Source organism: Crocodylus siamensis, chromosome 5 (assembly GCF_052110815.1).
Source record: "Crocodylus siamensis isolate JL-2025a chromosome 5, ASM5211081v1, whole genome shotgun sequence".
Taxonomy (NCBI): Eukaryota; Metazoa; Chordata; order Crocodylia; family Crocodylidae; genus Crocodylus; species Crocodylus siamensis.
In genome coordinates this window covers 25513150-25531659 of record NC_143399.1, presented here as the reverse complement: position 1 = coordinate 25531659, position 18510 = coordinate 25513150, and positions in this window count along the sequence as shown.

Sequence of the window (18510 nt, the reverse complement as noted above, 5' to 3'; positions counted from 1 at the left end):
ACGTGTGGCCAGATTGATTGGGGCTTCCAGCCTCTGAAAGGCATGGGAGCCCTGGACTCCCATCAGCTCCCAAGGCCAAGACTGGTGATTAACTGATTGCTTGTCCCAGCCTCAGGGCCCATAAGGGTATCCCTGAGGCTAACAGCTGCAATCAGATGCTGATCCCAGCTTTAGGGATCAAATACACCCCTTCATCTGGGAGAAGTGGTAGATTGGGGTTCAACCTGCATCAAGGGCTCCACTGAGTCAAGCTTTAGGGTGCAACTTGAGTCAAGGGCTTCACTGCACCCTCTCAGCTGGGAGCTCTGATCATCTGCTCTATGTGCCTCCATGGCTTGAAACCCAGATCAGTGCAAGGTACCTCACATCCCCCTGTCCCAGTTGCCTGCAGACGGTTCAGGATTGAGAGTGTGTTTGGGGGTAGAATGGTAAGAAAGGTTTATTGACTTAACAAAAACCAACTACGCGTAGATAACAAAACAAGGAAAGACAATAATTCACATCAGCAACTTATCGGCAGTTCCCTCTGATGCTTGATGTATGACAAGTTTCTCTTCTGCAAAGCTCAGCAAAGTCAGGTGTCCTCGATCAGTGCTGTCCAAGGGGTACTGGGAAGGACCCTGGTATTCAGTCCTTGGGCTCCTCGAGATTTATGGGCCCACCAAATCCAGGCCAGCAGCTATTTTAAATCAGGAGCTTCTTTTACAGAGCTGCATCTTCCTTCTAAATGATTTCTGGATGTGCTAGCCAATTAATGACTTCTGAGCTAGGCTGATAACTTACAGCCATTCAGATTATCTTTACTTCAACTGTCCTTAGACTGGCCAATAGCAGTACAAGCCTTGCATTCTTCTGATAAGGTTAATTTTTACTATGCCACAGGGCCTACCATTACTTCTACAAGGCTTTGCTAAATTTACTAGGCCTTACTTTATACAAGGCCTTACTACATCTTTGATTTTAATTAGGCTTTAACAACAACATATAGCTTAATATCTGAACAAATGACAGAAAAACACTTGGTCTAATCTTCACAGCGCTTTTAGCAAGCACCTTTATCACATAGACATAATTTTCAGCTGTCACACCCTCCATCTGGGTGTCCCATGAGCTGATTGAGGCTTGCAGCCCTGGGAACTTGCTACTTGCCAATACACAGGATACCCAAGATCAGGATCCCAGAGTTCTCCTTCATAGCACTGTGACATCAGTACCTGATGTTCAACCCCACAATCATGCCGCCTGCCGTGCATGTAGGGCATGGCAGAAGCACACTTGTGGGGATTGCACATCTGATCCTGCCAAGTCTCTAATTGCACATCTGTCAGGGGCTTTATTTTCAAATATAGCCTAGCTATGTTGTGCCCACATAAGTGTGAGCACTTAAACAGCTAACTTATGGGACAAAAGTTAACTCTCCCAACCTTAACACTACTGTCTGTAAATGAAAGTTCTTCCTGAAGACAAACTGCTTGAAACTTATTGAAGCAGATCTCCAAGTTCCACCCACCAGGTGATATTGTACAGCCTTAGACTACATTTACACAGCCAAATTAATGGCTTCTTCATACTCAAGTTTCCTCCCTACTTATAATACTTCTTTTAATACAACAGATCTAATTCTATGTCTGTCTTATTCTATTCTACAAGCCTCCTGTAGAATTTTCAGATTAACAGTGCAGCTGGCATCAACATTCTTTTGGCTGGACTGTGATGTTTTACACATACAGCTCGCATTCTTTCTATATTGCAGTTGATGCTAGCTTTTCTAAAAGAAAAATGAGACTTAGCAGGATACATCCTGCACCCTGGAACTTTTAATTAATATGTCAAACTTACACTTAAGCTTTTATTTCTATTTCCAAAGGCAAAGTATTCCAATCACTTTATTTTGGGTGTCAGAATGCAGGAAACATCCCTGGCATAATGTGAATTAGAACCAACAGTGAATGAATGAATGAATGAATGATTAGCATTGGGCATAGATCCAGTGTGTGACATCCCACTCATTAGAAAGTCTACTCTAATTAATGTAATTGGGATCTATTGGGTGTGCCATTGATGGATATGCTTGTCACCACAATTTTGTTTTATGTTCCATCAAACTCATTGGTGAAAAAAAATGATATATGCTGAGATTATCTACACGGTTCTGCAGGGGGATATGCAAATACAGACCATTTCTCCTTTGGGGTTATCTTAGTGAAGTTAATGGGGGGTAGGGGATAGGCTTGTGAGCTCTTTTGTATGAACATTTGCACAGTCTACATCCTTTCAACATAACTACCACTTATACAGCACAGCACTTATACAACCACAGCATACTTTTCATTTATACAGCTTTGACCTTAAGATCTTAAATGCTTTATTAATGCTTTTTAAAGACCCAGTACTGCTACCTTGTCACATGCTAACTTTTCTGCAAGTGGTCATGATGACTATTTTTTGAGTAAGGTTTTACTCAACCCAAATGTAGTTGCTAGAATATGGCTCAACCTTGCAATATAGATTACCATATTTACTCAAATATAAGATGATATTTCCCCCTCTCTCTCTCCCCAGTTAGCATGGGGGGAAAAGCTTCTCATCCTACATTTGCATACAAGGAAACCTCATTAAATATATTGCCTATCATTAAACTTCTGCCAAAAGCAGCATGTGCTTAGTAATGGAAACCAACTACGAAGTTAATTAAATACAGCCAAGACTGAACATGACTATAAAACACATGGCCATATTGGGCAAGCATACTCATGGGAACCTACTAAAGGACAGGTTAATGTAGCCCATCTATAGAAGACATATTGTAGTGCCCATTCCATGCAGTTCCCCTCACCATGGACTGTTTTTCAAGTCATGTTAAGACACTGCATGAAATACAGTTAGACTTCCTCTTCCTTTTTTACAGCTGAACTGTTCCTTTCTTTCCCATTTCCAATAATTCCTGTTTCTTGACTAGCATTTAAGGTCTGGCAAACATCAAATGGGACCCCAAATGTTCACCCAGAATGTTTGTCACCTCCTCTCTCAGCCGGTAGCATATAGTTACTGTGGCTCTGCCCTCCATAGGCGAGAGCCCTACCAGGTTGTCCTGTGCCTCATCTGCACAAAATATTTTGGAGGATCCCAGGATTCATGACAAGAATGCTCAGTTCCAGCCATGAGCAAGTGGCTAATTAGCACATGGATCCTTTGGGTGGGAGGTGGGAAGTGGGGAGATCCAGAGCACACCCACATACTCAACAGTGCTGAGGTATAGGTCACCATGGCTTGAAATACTGTCAACTGTTGTGGCCAAGCCCAATGAATTATATGGTAAATCATGAGCCTTTTGGCTTTGGACTAATAGGCAGTGTGTATTTTGTATAAAGTAGGTACAAAAGTGTTGCTTAAAAAAGTGCATTTATGGAGTATCTGTGCTAAGGCTTGCAGCAGTTTAAAAAAAAAGTAGGTAAAAAACACATTCATTCTGGTTGAACTAAGTCTATGGCAGATTACTACAGGCATGTTTATTTCAAGGGCAGTGTTTTCAAATTTGCTTCTCATTTTCATGTGCTCAGGGACAATAGGGAGTACTGCGTTTGAGTAAAGGAGTGTGATGGAAAGGTACTACAGAGGGAAGGTGGGGGTGCAGAGGACAAGGGGCCACCTAATCCTCCCTGCCCCATATTTAAAAATGGGGGAGAAATTCAAGGCAAACCTCTAACAGTTAGATTCTTTACTTGGAAAGTTATAACAATTTTATAATTTTTCCATAAAGACTCTGTGGAGGGAGAGGAGGCGGGACTCATCTTGTATTCCAGTAAATATAATAATATAGCATCTACTGGTAAAACAGGGGCACAAAGAGGTTAATGGATTTGTCCATGGCCAACCATCAAGCCCTAGTAAATCAGGGTTTGATGAAGAATTTCAAGCTCCCAGTTTCCAGAGAAACTGATTTCTTGAAGCAGTTCATCCAGATTACCTGTTGACTGCTGTAATTAGTAGTGTTCTAGTGCTTCTGAAAAAAATGGCCTGATAATCATTGACAGTCTGCAAAACATTTCTAGTTGGTCCAGCATGCAAAGCTACTTGTTTCTTAGAGTACTGGGACATTTGTCAGTCTTCACTAGATTCTAAATACATGTGGGTTAGTACGACACTCATCATAATCAGTATCTTTTGGTTAAAAGAAATCTCCCATATCTCATCTAAATAAATACAGCCTCAAAGAAATAATCATAAAGATCTCTTGAAACTGTCTGTCTGAAAAGAACCTATGATACAGGCTTTTTTCTTTCAGAAAGGTCTAAAGAAAAATAGACAAGGAAGTGAATTTTATATAATTTTAATTTTTCAGTAGACTATTCTAAATCACACTGTAACTTTTGTAATTACATATGCTGGATAACCAAAATATCCCACTGGCTACAGTTACCATCTTCGTGGTCTATTGAAGTCTGTTATATGTGAGCTAGCAATGCTACTTTTCTTCCTGCATGCATCCTGTAAATGTCACTGGAGATATGTTATGTGTTCCATTCCAAGTAGGACCATAGGTATTATATTAATAAGGACTTGAATTTCCCTGTATCACCACTCCTGTCATGTAAGTTTACCTCTGCCTTCATACCAAGTTAAACTTTAATATTTATGGAGCTTAAAGATTATTCTTTTTTACCATATGTTCTCTTATTAAAATAATATGCAATGATATTTGAGTTCTATACTTCAGCCTGAAACGTTTATATAATACAAATTATACTTCTCATTTAGTTTTAATATCAGTTCCTAGAGTAAGAAAATGGATTTTCTTCCATTAGGAAAGACCAGATCTAGCTGAATATGTATATGTATGTAGACAAGATGAAAAGTTAGCACAGATGTGAGCCTTCAACTTGAAAAGCACAAGGTGTGTTTTAAAATGCATAGCTATAGATGAGATGACAACAGTGTCATAAAGTTAGAATCTGGATGAACTGCTTCAAGAAAAATCTCTCTCCCTTGCAATTGCCAAATAATAGCTAAAATAAAAGCATAAGTTAAAATTTATAAGTACTTGTATTTAAATAGTGCCTTCCTTTCTGAAGAATCCCTTCAGAAGTGCTACATAGTGATTTATAGAATGAAGTATTAGAATACTACATTCAGTTAGGACTTGTTGAAACTAAGTTTTTGCCAGAAAATTGGGTCTTTGAAGAAACTAAATTTTGAAACTAAGAAAAATGTTTTACAATTCCATTAAAAGTCCAGAGAATGTTCAGAAATTTAGAGCTAGGCCAGAAAAATAACTAGTGAAAAATGCTGTATAATTGTTTCAAGTGGATGTTTTATGTCTTAGAGAAAAGATAGGATATTGTTCCATTAAAGTAATCATATTTCTATTCTTTTAAACCCATGAGACTTAGGGAAAGTTAAATGACTCCTTTGGGGGGTCCTTCATACCTACACTATTTTATTAGTGCCATCCACACTTCATTCTGGCCAGGATAGATTGGTTTGGGACATGGCTATTTTACTCCACCTTTGCTGTGGCCTTCCTCAAGACAGACAAGCAGGCCATGCCTGAATACGGTTTGTTAGCTGCTTCAGCGTAGTGGGTTTAGAGTTACTGCTAGCTCAAACAGTCCGTAAGCACAGTTCATAAAGGGTGACTCACTGCAAACCCCAAGAAGGTGCTGCTCATTTTGTATTGCTCCCTCAGCACTGCAGCACTGTCTTCCTTCTTTCTTTTTGCCAGACCCTGGAAGAGTCCCTGGTCCAGCACTGCAATCACCAGCTGCCAGCCACCACCTCTGTCTGTCTCTGTCAGAGCCCAGGCTCCCCTCCCTAGGAGCCTTTAGCTTCCTGTGGCCAGCTACTAATCTGTGTCAGCTGCTCAGTCCTCCAAGGCAGCTTGCAATCAAGCTTTACTGCCTCCAGCTGGACCGTAGTCCCTGCCAGCCTGCAGGCTTCTACAGCTGGGAGTGAGTGTGCAGGCTGCTGCAAGTTTCTGCCAGCCAACCTGCTACACTCAGGTTCCTGATGTCCCTTTTTGAGTCCTGTGACCATCCCACCAAGACCTTCAATGTGTATGCTTAGGGAAGAGTGTGGTGGAGTGGAGGCTGCCGTAGACCTACCAGCCCCCTTGTAGAGCAATGGCCCACAGTCCAAAGGCCAGATTGAGTCTAGATGTTCAGTGTTTCAATGGCTGTAGCTTCTGCCAGAGAGCAATATTAGAGCTGCTGTTGACTGCGTAACTCCTCAGTGAGAGCATGTTTCTATCAGAGTGATGTCCCTTAGCCTTACTCCAACCAAGGAGTACCTGCAAGGCAGTGAGGGTTAGGGATCTGAGATGCCATATACTCACCGTGTGGTATTTTATAGGAGCTACCCCACCACAAGTAGGTCCATTGGATTGTCACCAGGGCCACCGGTTGGATGCAGTTTACAGTCAAACCTAGGAACATAAACAGCTCCGTAATGTATTGCTCTTTTTTAGACCAATTACCAGTATATTATTTTAGCCTCTTGTGACATTAGCTAAATACAGGACAAAACATACATAATAACTTGGTACAAAACAATGTAATGTAAATGTATAAGAAATCTAAATGCTTTCAAAAGGAAAATTTCTGGTACCTTTATGAGAACAGCAGAAATATAAGAAAATGTATAAACCACAGATAGAAGTTGATTTACAGAAAAGGAAACAACAACAGAAAAGAGAAGTCTTGTGCGCAGTGGGGTCCCCCAAGGCTTGGTCCTTGGGCTGGTGCTCTTCAACATCTTCATCAGCAACCTGGATGAGGGCATGGAAAGCACTCTGTTCTAGTTCGCAGATGACAGCAAACTATTGGGCAAAGGAAACCGAATCCAGGTGGACCCAAACAGGTTAGAGTAGTGGGCAGAGAACAACAGGATGCAGTTCAACAAGGACAAGTGAAAGGTGCTGAACCTAGGGAGAGGGAATCACCGGTATACCTGAAGGCTGGGGGATGACCTTCCTAGCAGCACAGTGGCACACAGAGTTCTCGGAGTCGTTGTTGTCAACGTGATGTCAATATGAGTCATCAATGGGACGAAGCAATTAGCAGAGCTAATTGCACTTTGTCATGCATTAGTAGGTGCATCATGAACAGGTCCAGGGAGGTGATGGTCCCCCTCTATGCAGCATTGCTTAGGCCACAGCTAGAGTACTGTGTCCAATTCTGGGCACTGCAATTCAAGAAGGGCAACCTTGAGATGGTCCAGAGGAGGGTCACTCATATGGTTAGAGGCCAGCAGAGAAGTCCATATGAGGAAAGGCTGAGGAAACTAGATCCCTCAGAGAAGCCTGAGGGGGGATCTTGTGACAGTATTTAAATTCACTGGGGGAGAGGGGCAGGGCAGCAAGAAATAGCAGATGCTGTTTTTAACCAGAGCACCCCTTGGAATAACCAGAAAAAATGGCCACATGCTGATGGAGAGTAGGTTTAGGTTAGACATCAGAAAGAACTTCATCAGAGTAAGGGTTGCCAGAATCTGGAATGAGCTTCCAAGGGTGATTTCCCCTACCTTGGGAAGAGGACACTGGACAGGCATCTGGCTGGGGTCCCATGACCCCAGCACTTTTTCCTGCCACTAGCAGGGGGTCAGACTTGATGACCCTTTGAAGTTCCTTCTGACCCGAGCATCTATGAATCTATGAGTCAAAACAACTGCAAAATGATATAACTTTCATTTTAGTTTTTAGAGGGTTGGATCTTGCATCATTTAAACTTGCATGTGCTTTGCAATCTATTTGTGTATTTTTGTATTTGGAATATATTTCTCAGGACCAAACAAATGTTGTTGCTCTTTCTTTCTCTCTCTCTTTCTATCTTTCTCTCCTTCTTTCAAGATGGCCACTGACAGGTAAATCCCTTCTGAGCTCCTGCAGCTCAGGTCCCTTCTGCGCGTTCCCCCCACTCCCTGCCCCCCGTTCCTCTCCCCCCCCCAAACCATTGCTTCTCCTCAGCCTGAGCTTGGGGACCCCCTCTCTGCCCCTTTCCCCGACTTTCTGAGCATTTTCCCCAGCTTCTGTCAGCCTTGTTTGCCTCTGCCCCTCCACCACCCCTGCCTGTGCTCTCCCTTTGATTCCTGTTGCCTCCCTCCTGCAGAGCCCCTTACCTTGGTCTCTGCCATATCCTCTTGCCTTAGGGCTTGCCAACAGCCCCTGCAGGGGTGCTCTGCCACCCCTGGGGCCAATTTTGGGGATGTTTCAGCCCCCTCCCAGTCCCCAGCTTCAGTTTGAGGCTTTTTTTTCCCCTCTGTGGGCAAGTAAACCCTCTCCTGCCCAGGATGGCTGCTAGCAGCCAAGGCACGTGGCACAGGGATGTCTCTGCAGACCTTCCCCTCAGCCATGGCCTGCGGGTGCACACCCCTTTCCACATCAAGGTGGAAGACTGCACCAGAGCTCTGGCAGACCTGGTGGGATGCCAGAGCGTCCGGTACGCCTCCCGAGTAAACTCAGTGCCCATTGTATATTTGAGCTTTCCCAGTCTGGTGAGGGAGGTGTGTGCAGCAGTGCTGGAAATCTCGGGGGTCCACCACTTGGTTACGCCCCTGGAAACTCTGGCAGTGCAGATGGTGGCTTCCAATGTCCCCCCACACCTGCCAGACCAAGACCTCACCAAGGCACTCGAGTGCTATGGTGTCCTCCCCCTGGTGTAGGCTGACCGTGTGGAGCAGAGACCCCAAGCTCAGGCACGTCCTGTCCCTTTGGAGGCAAGCGTTCATGCTCCTCATGGGTGGCACCCAGAAACTGCCTCTCTCCATGACCTTCATGTTGGATGGAAGGCCTTATGTGGTGTACCTCTCCCAGGGCGGGAATGCTGCTATGGCAGCAGCTCCCACCTGGCTGCCCAGTGCCCACTGGGTCAGTCAGCCGGGGCACTGGCTGCTGCACCTGCACAGGGGGATGGCGCGTCCGCCTCTGGTGTGGGAACCTCATCAAAGGGTGGGGTTGGAAGATCCTCCAAGGCCTGCTCCACCCCTACTCCATCCGGGGGGATCAACCCCTCTGGTGCTGGCATGCCAACCGGGGAGGGCCTGGGATGTCCTCCCAGGGTTCTCCTGCCCTTGTTGTGACTGATGCCCTGCCTGGTGGAGGGGCTGGGGAGTCCTCCCAGTCCCTCCCTGTCCCAGTTCCACCTGGGGTGGCTAGAGTCTCAGGCCCTGGCTCCCCATCAGGTGGAGCAACCAAGACCTCCCCTCCACTTCTGCCTCAGTCAAGGTGGTGGACTCAGAGGTGGCGAACCCCAAGCAGCCCAGCCCGTCCCCTTCGGGAGAGGTGCAGCTGCTCCTAAGAAAGTTAAGAGCAAGAAGCAAAAAGGAGCTTCAAAAGGAGTGCCTGCCCCTTTGGGGCTGCCTCTGACAGCCAGGGGAAAATGTAGCTAGGGAACCTGACCCCACCCTGCCTGCCCCCCAGCAAACCCTGCCACCTCAGGCCAGGACTGAGGTTGTCCCAACAACGTCTGGCAACCCTTCGCCCCCATCTCAGCTCGTGGGGCTTGTGAGTGGCAAGGCATAGAGAGAGTGCCTGCCTCCCCAGCATCAGGCACAGGAGACAGCAGAGGGTCCTGCCACCCCCCTGCCTGCTCCCCTGCCCACCGAGGCCAATGAGGAAGAGATGAAGTGCCTGCCCTCTGAGTCCTGCAAGCTGCACCAGAAGCGGGATGACATTTGCCCCCCAAAGTGGATGGAGATCGATCTCCCGGAGACGGTCCATTACCCAGATGCTGAGGGGGGCCTGCTAGGAACCTGGCCATTGAGGGCACCTTCACTGGTCTCACTGGGAGGTCCCCTCCCAGAGTACAGTCCCGCTGGTTCTCTGTTGGCAACATCCAGCTCCTGCTGGAGAACCAACCCTGGGTGGCCCCTAGCTATGGAGGCCTCCTCAACCTCTTAGACCAGACCAAGGGCCAGAGGAACGTGGCAGAGAGTATCCAACAATGGTGCCCAGACCCTGCACAGCTTGTCCATGCCGCTAGTGATGCGTGAGGCTCATGCACTGGGACCCGGGCACGCGTCAACATGCCTTCTGGCTTGAGAAGCTAGTGACCAGGGTGAGGGAGGTGTGGGGCTGAGGCAAGCCCACAAAATAAGGTCAGGCAAGAATAGGCCTTCCCCCGTCTCCATGGTTTTTGCCCGGCTCTGTCACCTTCTCTCCCGTCGGTACCCTGCCTACCCTTCCTCTCTATTCTCCTGCTTATGGCAGTTACCACCATTGCCTAACTAAACACCAATGGCTGCAGAGACCTGATGAAATGGACAGCCATCCTGGAGGGCTTGCAGCAAAAGCGGCTGGTGATCGCCTTCCTCCAGGAGACGCACAGCAACATGTATGTCCAAGCTGACTGGCACGCTGCCTGGGGAAGCCACTTATTTTTGAGCCACGGCACCAACCTCAGCTTAGGAGTGGCGACCCTCCTCTCACCGCAGCTGCAGTATGAGTCAGTGGTGGCATGAGAGGTTTTCCCTGGCTCTCTGCTGACTGTCCATGTCAACCTGTCACACCAGAGCTTGCTCCTCATCAACGTCTACATGCCCACCAATGGGAGAGAGAGGGTAGCCTTCCTAGAGACCCTGGGCAACCTCCTGTGTGATGCCAGTGAAAATGATGACCTGCTCCTTGTGGGTGGGGATTTCAATTGCACCGTTGATGTGCTGCTAGACTGGATGGGGTCAGAGCCACACCTGCCTTCAGCTCACAAGCTGTGGACCGTGCAGGAGGTGGCAGAACTCGTTGATGCCTGGCAGGTCCTCCATGCTGACATGTGCCAATACACCTGGGCAAAGATGAGTGCCAGTGGGATCGCCATGGCCCGCCTCAACCACCTTTACATCGCCCAGTACCACCTGCCATTACTACGCAGCAGCTGCATCATCCCGTTGGGCTTTTTGCGGCAAAGATGCTGGATCTTCTCCAGACCCCAGAGGGATGGCTGCTCACAGACCCGGGCGAAGTGCGGAGGCATGCCATCACCTTCCATCAGGACTTGTTTGTGGCTGACCCCATTTGTCTCGAGGCTGCTTGGCAGCTGCATAAGGTCCTGCTGTGTCTCGGCACTTTGCAGGTTGAGGCCCTGGAGCGCGAACTCTCCCTGGCAGAATTCAAGGCTGCTGTGGGGGGACTTGCCTCAGGCAGGGCCCCAGATCTGGATGGACTGCCCATGGAATTTTACAAAGCCTTCTGGCCCCTCCTTGGGCCCAGCCTCCTCCATGTTTTCCGTGAGAGCCTCACTGAAGGGACCCTGCGGACCAGCTGCTGCCGGGCAGTGCTCACCTTGCTGCCCAAGAAGGGGGACCTGGGCTGCCTGAAGAACTGGCGGCCCATCTCCCTTCTGTGCGCTGACTACAAGATCCTGGTGAAGGCACTGGTGAACCCTCTCCGCACCGTCATGGCCTCTGTCATTGGGCTGGAGCAGAGCTACTGTGTCCCGGGCAGGACCATCCAGGACAACCTGTTTCTGCTGCGTAACCTGCTCACAGCCATGGAGCTGTTTGGCCTGGATGTGGGCTTGGTCTCCCTGGACCAGGAGAAGGCCTTTGATCGCATCAACCACCGGTACCTGCTCAGCACCCTTGAGGTTTTTTGGCTTTGGGCCTCTTTTCATTGCAGCCCTCCAGGTCCTGTACCACGACACCTCCAGCCTGCTCAAGGTGAACGGGGTGCTGTGCCCCCATTCCCGGTGCATCGCAGCATACGTCAGGGCTGCCCCCTCTTGGGCATGCTGTATGCACTTACCATCGAACCGCTGCTGCATGCTCTGCGATGTCGCTTGACTGGCTTAGCCCTGCCACCGGCACCGGGCCTGTCCACCAGCCCCATGATCCAGCTGATGGCATACGTGGACAACGTGACAGTCTTCCTGGGCAGCCAGGAGGATGTGCAGGCCCTGGTGGACTGCCTACACACCTATGAGTTCACTGCATTGGCCCGCATCAACTGGGGCAAGAACGACACGCTCCTGCTTGGGACTTGGATCAGCAGGCCACCTCCAGACCGGCTGGGGGGCCTTGCCCAGCACTGGGAAGGCCTCAAAGCCCTGTGAGTGTTCCTGGGGTCGCCGGCCTTTGCAGCCCGCAACTGGGAGGGCCTGGCGGAGGGAGTGGATACCAGCCTGCAGCGCTGGCAGTGGCGCTTGCCCACCCTCTCCTACCGTGGCCGGGTTCTCATCACCAAGAACCTGGCGGTGGCGACCCTGTGGCACCGCTGCGCCATGCTGGACCCTCCACCAGAGCTACTTGAGAGACTGCAGCCGCTCCTAGTGGACTTCCCCTGGGATGGATGCCATTTGCTCCCACGAGCTGCCCTTTACCTGCCCACCGCCGAGGGGGGCCAGGGCCTGATTGAACTGGCCAGCAAGCCCTCCAGCGGCTCCTGTATGCCAAGGGCAACCTCCTATGGCGGCAGCTGGCATGCCGGTTTGTGCACTGAGTGGGGGGCCTTGGCTTTGACTGGGAGCTCTTTATGCTGGACCTCACCTTCCTCTGGTGTGGGCCTGGTGGGCTGCCTTCCATCTCTGTTCCCAAGCCAGGCACTTGCATTTCCCACAGCTGCTTCAGGAGTCCCTGGTCCACAACCCAGCCATGCAGCATGTCATACCGAGTCTGGCCTCCACCAGCCTTGTGGCTACTCTCATCAAGGCACACACCACCCACCTGGGGCGCCTCCTGGACCCTGCTCACTCACGCTGGCTGTCACCCGAAGCCCTGGCTGCCCACTTGCCACTGTGCTCCGTCCGCACCGCGGGCCGGCTTCTGCACGCCTTTAGGGCTATCCTTCTGACGGAAGCAGCGACCACCCTAGAAGGCTACCTCCAGGCTCACCAGACCCTCCCACTGCAGACGCCACAGGTGATGCCTTTCCACCACTGCTGGTCATCCCAGTGGTGGCCAGCAAGCTGGTTGACCAGCTCAACACACTGCTCAGGCTCCCTGTGCCCCCCAGCAGCAATATGGGCTGCCCCTTTGGCACACTGCCCCGGAAGGTACTTTACTTGTGGGTGGTACGCAACTGGCACACCCAGGTGCTGGTCGGCCGCCCCGACACTGTGGTGGCACCTGGCATAGCCCAGGACCCCAGCATGGCACATGCTCTACAAGGCGCCCACCACCAAGAAGACTGGCAACATCCAGTGGAGATTGGTGCATGGCATACTGGCCACTGGCACCTTTGTGTGCCACCTGGACCTGGTGGCCTTGGTGGCCTGCCCCTTCTGCCCAGGGGTGCTGGAAGAGGACATTTTCCATGCTTTACTCGACTGCCCCCGACTGCAGCTGCTCTTTGCCGCCCTGGGGGTCCTGCTTTGGGCACTGGGCCAGGACTTCTCAGCGGAAACCTACATCCTCTCCTCCTGTACCAGGCAGCTGAGCAGGCTGCAGTCAGCCTGGCCAACTTCCTGGTGGGCCAGGCCAAGATAGCCACCCTGAAGAGCCGGCAAAACTGGCTCACTGGGACCAGGATGCACAACGCCCTGCAGCTTTTCTGCCTGCTGGTGGGGGCCCGCCTCTCTCTTGAATTCGAGCATGTGGTCCTCCAGCAGATGGTGTCCACCTTTGAGGAACGCTGGGCCATTGAAGGGGCACTGTGCTGAGTCAAGGCGGGATGCCTGCTCCTTGCCCTGTGACATCACCAGCTCTTCAAGGTGCAGAGGCGCACCCAGTGAGCTGAGACCTTGGGCTTTGTTTGGGCGGGCCGACCCCTGATGTCCTGAGGCCCCCCGGGTGTTCCCACTGGCAAGAATTATATATATATGTAAATACTTCTTTTGTTCTTTGTGTTTTTTGGGGTTTTTTGTCTAAAGAGTGCAGGCAGGCCTTGCAGGCCATGAGCCCAGGCCTTGTCCTCAATGCCCAGATCCTTGGACCGAACTGTACATAATTTCTACTGCCCACCATTTGTCACCCCTCCCAGAATAAACGTCTCTTAAAAGTCAAAGTCTTTCTTTCTTTTTTTTAAATTCTTTGTCATGCTTAGATTATCATGCAATTTCTAGTAATATGGGCATTTGAAATGGTTTATAGGTCTGGATCTAAAACCTAAGCTATTGTGGTTACTCTTGTTATGATCTCTAATGCTCTACCAGGTCAAGGCTGAGGTGCTTCTGGCCATTCACAGAAGCAGAACATTAAACATCATGAAGGTAAAAAATTGAGGTTCCCATGGAATTAGGAAGCAGCCGAGTGAGGGTTCTCAGGATCACTATTTTGGAGATAGGCACCTAAATTTTACCTGCACCAAAATGTTACCTAAGTACTACTTAGAGATGGCTAAATTCTAAACAGTGTTTAGCTAGTGTTTTGGTACTTGTTCTCACACTACTCACTCCTGCTTAGCCTAATAAAAACAAAGGGAAAAAAAACCCAGCTACCTAATTTAGTGATGTCCTCTAATGGGTTTTGCAATACGATGATGTAATGCTTCCCTGGAGGACATGGGCATTGATTAGTTACATATTGATTTCTTGCTTTAAGTTGATCCCTTACAAAAGTTTCTTCTAAAATCATCCTTTTACTAAAAATGTTATAAACTGCAAAAAATGTAGTTAGTGATTTCTAACTGTGAGGCTTCAACCACTACTTATTTCATCAAATTTGGTGGTCTAATTTAATTCTTACTTAATCAGACATAGACTACAGCCCATTGGCAATATCAGGGCACTATTTATATTGACATTTTGTAAACACATACTCAATGTAAATGGGTATAACAGTGCTTTAGAAGACATTTGCAAAAACCATACATAAAAGCAATTCCTTGTCACAGAATCACAGAAAACTGAAATCACTGATGGGTAGAACAGAACACAGAAGTCATTGTGTGGGTCAGATGAACAATTTTACCTTCTGTACTGGTATAGCTGATTTAAATAACTTGTCATTTTACATCGTTGAAAAAAATGCTGTTTTACTGTTGTGCCAGAGCCTGATTTTTATCTCACCAGCTCTGCCTCCACACCACCAATTCCTCATTTATACTGATCTGTCATATTCAGAATCTAACTCCATTTTGAGTACTGTAACTATAACCTGAGTCACTGCCCCACAAATGGGACCATTCCTTTTTCTAGGTACCATAAATTTAGTTGCTGTTGCATTTGCCAGACATTTTTAAAGAACATGGTTAATGTCTAGTTTTATTCTTTTTCATTCTTACTTCAGTATGTTTTAACAATTTAATTTGCTTTTTTTACAATATAATGTATAATAATAACTTTAAAATGGATTACATTTTAACAGTCAGTTTATCACAGATTAATAAACTTTTCTTTAATATCTTAATTAAAACAAGTATTACACAGTACTGGCTCCTTTAAATTAATATCTTTCTGCTATTGTCTTGGAAGCCCATGCAGTTTCATTGAAACTGGGTGTGTCTACATGAGACACTTTGCCATGCAGTAGTGTAGTTTACTACAGAGTAAGTGTGCATGTCTACATGTGCACATGCTTACTGCACAGTAAATTTAACTAACCCTGACTAAATTTTCTACCTGCAAATATAAGTAGCAAATTTACTTGCAATTAGTTACTACTCAGTAGCACTCATATAGACACCTGACCTGGAGCAAATCTACTCCCAGTCAGTCAGCCAGCAGGGGCAGGAAATTACTCCCTGTCCCCAGGAGCTTCCTACTGCTGGGGTGGGCTCCACCACCAGAGGCCAGGCAGGGGCTATATCCTTCAGCCCCGGCAGCAGGGAGTTCCAAGCCCCAACTCTGAGATCATGATCAATGAGCTTTGGCTGGGATATCCTCATCTCCCAGCCCCACTTCATCACAATTGCAGAGCTTGGACTGGGAGATAAGGATCTCTCAGCACCAGCTCCATGGCTATGGAGCTGATGCTAGGAGATAAGGATCTCCAGCGCTAGCCCTATCGTCATGGAGCTGGAACTGGGAGCTCCCTGCTGGTGGGGGTTGGGGAGCCTGTTCCCTTCCCAGCTCCATAATCATGTAGCTGAATGAGGAATAGGCCTGTATTCACAGAATGGGGGCTGGGAACTGTCCTGGTCAGAGGCAGGTCCTAGCCCAGTGGCCTGATCAGGTGATTGAGAAATGGGGCTTGGAAAGAGCTGCAGGGGTAGGGTAGGGGCCTGGGACCTGCTCCTCCCATGTGGATCTTTCCAAGTCCCCTGCCCCCCATCAGGGAGTCAGGGTGCCAGGAGCTACTTACTGCTGGGGCAGGGGGACATCCCCCCATCCCCTAGGGCAGGGAGCAATGTCCCAGCATCCCCTAAGAGAAAGCTGTCTTCTGGTCTGGTGCTTCTTGCCAGCCCCTAGGTTAGCACCTAGAGCTCCCCTTGGTGTCAGAAGAGACCCATTGCAAGGCCCCAGGAAGTGGGAGCAGTTCACTGCCATTAGCAGCAAATCTGCTCCTACTTCCCTGCACATGGGGCTGCCTGCCTGAAAGCATTTACTTGAGAGTAAATCTAATCTAATACATGTGTAGACACACCCACTAAGAGACAATGGTTATGTTTGTCCTGCAATTACACTCTTAGCCATGTTAGTTAGTTTACATGTAGCACTCATACCTGTGATAATACTGCAACTAGTTCAGGATGCAGAAGCATAACAGATCACCTCCATGCCTAGGGCAGCTACCAGTAAGTGTGGCAGCACCAGTTGCCTCACTGAAGATCTTGCAGTCAGTAGCTATTTTGTACCCCTGGAATGGCTACACTACTTGGGCATGCTAGAAGCAAGGAATGGGCTGCAATCAGACCTAGACAGGTTACAGGGGTGGGCTCATGAGAAGAGGATGGGTTTCAACACTGGCAAATGCAAGGTGATGCACCTGGGGAGGAAGAACCAGCACCATACCTACAGGCTGGGGAACTCCCTTCTTGTCAGTGCAGAGGCAGAAAAGGATCTTGGAATCACTACTGATGCCAAGATGAACATGCGCCGGCAGTGTGGGGATGCAGTCAGGAAGGCCAACCACACCTTGTCATGCATCCACAGATGCATCTCAAGCAGGTCCAAGGAGGTGATCCTCCCCTCTATGCAACACTGGTCAGGCTGCAGTTGGAGTACTGCATCCAGTTCTGGGCACCGCACTTCAAGAGGGATGTGGACAACGTGGAGAGGGTCTAGAGGAGGGCCACTTGCATGGTCAGGGGACAGCAGGGCAGGCCCTACAAAGAGAGGCTACGGGACCTGAACCTGTTCAGCCTCCACAAGAGAAGGCTGAGGGGGGATCTAGTGGTCTGTTACAAACTAGTCAGAGGGGACCAGCAGGCACTGGGGGAGTCCCTGTTCCCCTGAGCACTACCAGGAGTGACTAGAAATAATGGTCAAAAGCTGGCAGAGGGTAGATTCAGACTAGACATCAGGAGGTGCTACTTCACAGTCAGGGTGGCCAGGATCTGGAATCAACTTCCAAGAGAGGTGGTGCAGGCTCCTACCCTGGGAGTCTTTAAGAGGAGGCTAGATGAACACCTTGCTGGGTCGTTTGACCCCAGTACTTTTTCCTTTCATGGCAGGGGGTCAGACTTGACGATCTGCTCAGCTCCCTTCTGACCCTACCAACTATGAAACTATGAAACTTGTCCCCTTCAGTTATGAAGGTAGCCTGTGTAAAGCAGCTACAGGACGTAGCCTGTGTAGAGCAGCACAGTTTGCCTGAGATTGCCACTGCCTGCTGTAATAAACTTGTGCTGCAGACACATCCCAAATCCTTGCAATGAAAGAAAAAGGTACAATTAATCTTTCACTTGGAATGAGACATCTATCCCCAGAAACAAGTTTGTTACTGGAACCTATCTAAGGTCCCTGGCAGACATGATGCAATCAACATATTGTTTCACCATAACTTTCAACATGCCACATGTTCATCTAATTTATGGCACTATAAAATGATAAATAAGCCACAAAGAGTTCTCACATATACTGTAGAACAACTTTGTGGCTGGATTGCATTGCATATTAAATTGAACATGTGGGATGTATTGTAGAGTTCTTATTTCTTTCCCATGCTTCTTATACTCATCTTTTAGAGTTTTTACTCACAATGTCACATAAAGTCCAATGTGTGGTCAAATGTTTGCTGTAGTGATAGAAATGGTTCTTCTTACATGAAATATGCCAGTTTTCCCAGGATGTTCAGGCTCAGAAAATTCCTCCTCACTTTTAAACATATGAGCACATTAGGTCTTATTTTATTCATTTAGGCCCCAAATCTGCAACAAGCACACATCCTTGTACAGGGTGGATTTCCACTTCTGTCACTAGTAGGATCAAATCCAAAAATAGTATTAGCAGCTTTTCTTTCAAAATCCTGCCAGGTCCAAGCAGCTGAATAAATATCTTTGACTTATTCTTACCAGAAAACAGAGGTCTAATTTATCACCATTTATCGCATGTTTTGTAGGATTGACACAGAAATGACAGGGATGAATGGAATGAACAGTGTCTTCTATACCTTCAAACACATTAGATTTGCATTTTGATTCCAAGCTAACTTAATGTTGATTGCTTTCCTTATAACAGCTTTTCTTTCCTACTTTCTAGATAACAA